A 1,250-nucleotide genomic window follows, 5' to 3' on the forward strand; every position below is an offset into this window, starting at 1 on the left:
TCAAATTGGTCGGTGAATTCTGGAGTCTTGTCTTGGTCGACATACGTTGTTTTCAACTCATTCTTCCTCCTCCTGAATAGATCTGCCATCTTCTTGAGAGCACAGGACTTGATCAATGGCTCTATAACTGGATTCTCCGGCTCCTCCTCTTCCGGTAGGGTGAAATTTACCTTCAATGTGTTTCAAAGATCTTCTTTCTGTCTATCTTTGACAAAAAAAACTTGAAGCTCGTCCTTCTTAGGCTCATTCCATAGCTCGATGCTGATCGGGATCATGTCCCTAATAAGAACCCCGCACTGAGCAGAAAATGCTTCCTTGCTCCGGAGGGGTTTAATCGGTTGGCCATCGTGCGCGATTTCTATGATCGTGAACCTTTCATCCGGGCGCAACTTTTTCTTCAGGCATCGTTTCTTTATTGAAGTATTGCTTGATCCGTAGGGCTATATAAAAGAAGAAATAAGAGTTAATATATACTAGCAAAAGTGTCCGTGCGTTGCAACCGGGAGAACCAACCCAAATTCAAGCTTGTCCCTAGCGAATCATCTGTGTTACCACTTGCCCTCTTCATCACCGTCGCCGATGGTGATCAACTGTTTACTTTCGCAAGCACTGTCAAAAGAGTTTGTGCATGACAATGGGCACAAATTAAATAAATATATGTGCTTCGAAATATGAAAAATCGGTAATATTCCTTGCATAGTTATTGCTCACCTAACCGAAGAGCCCACATCTTCATCTTTTGCTATAATTCTCTCTCGACCCAACAGTATTCCCTCCAACTACAAGCAATTAACCAAAGTGGTGGCATGGAGCATCCAACTGCTAGTACCTCTGCTCAAAAACCTTTTACAGCATAGCATTTCTTGTCCCTAGTATGCACCACATGAAGGTTCCATTGCCTTATCTCTGGCATGTTCTTTTTCAGTGTGACATGTACTTCAACATCATCTATAGTCTGTACAGAGATCACCATTACCCACATAAAAATCATAGAGCAACAGAAAATGCTACTTACTAAGTGTGGTTGCATAAAGTTACCCCTGATGCTAAACCTCATATTAGTGCATGTTACTGCTAATTATTATTTTATCACACCCTCATGCTGCCGTTGCTGTCAATCTAGGACACCTGGCCGCTCAAAGCCATGCTACATGACGGAGGAGGTAGACCGAGAGGACTTGATGTGGGTGTCGAGGCGGATCGGGGAGGCTGCCGCGTGGGACATGACACATCGCCAGCTTCGGCATGCT

General features: G+C 44.0%; 1 long non-coding RNA gene across 2 annotated transcripts in view; it reads right to left on the reverse strand.

Moving 5' to 3' along the window:
- Nucleotides 1-494: 494 nt before the first annotated feature.
- LOC123087929 (uncharacterized) overlaps nucleotides 495-1,250 on the reverse strand; it is a 6,493-nt gene continuing 5,737 nt past the window's right edge. For both annotated transcript variants that reach the window (XR_006441598.1, XR_006441597.1), the window contains 2 exons: nucleotides 712-1,248; nucleotides 495-609 (listed from right to left, as the gene is read on the reverse strand). This is a non-coding gene — a long non-coding RNA (uncharacterized lncRNA). The remainder of the gene's footprint in view (nucleotides 610-711; nucleotides 1,249-1,250) is intronic.

The sequence above is a fragment of the Triticum aestivum genome, chromosome 4A (genome assembly GCF_018294505.1).
Source record: "Triticum aestivum cultivar Chinese Spring chromosome 4A, IWGSC CS RefSeq v2.1, whole genome shotgun sequence".
Lineage (NCBI taxonomy): Eukaryota > Viridiplantae > Streptophyta > Magnoliopsida > Poales > Poaceae > Triticum > Triticum aestivum.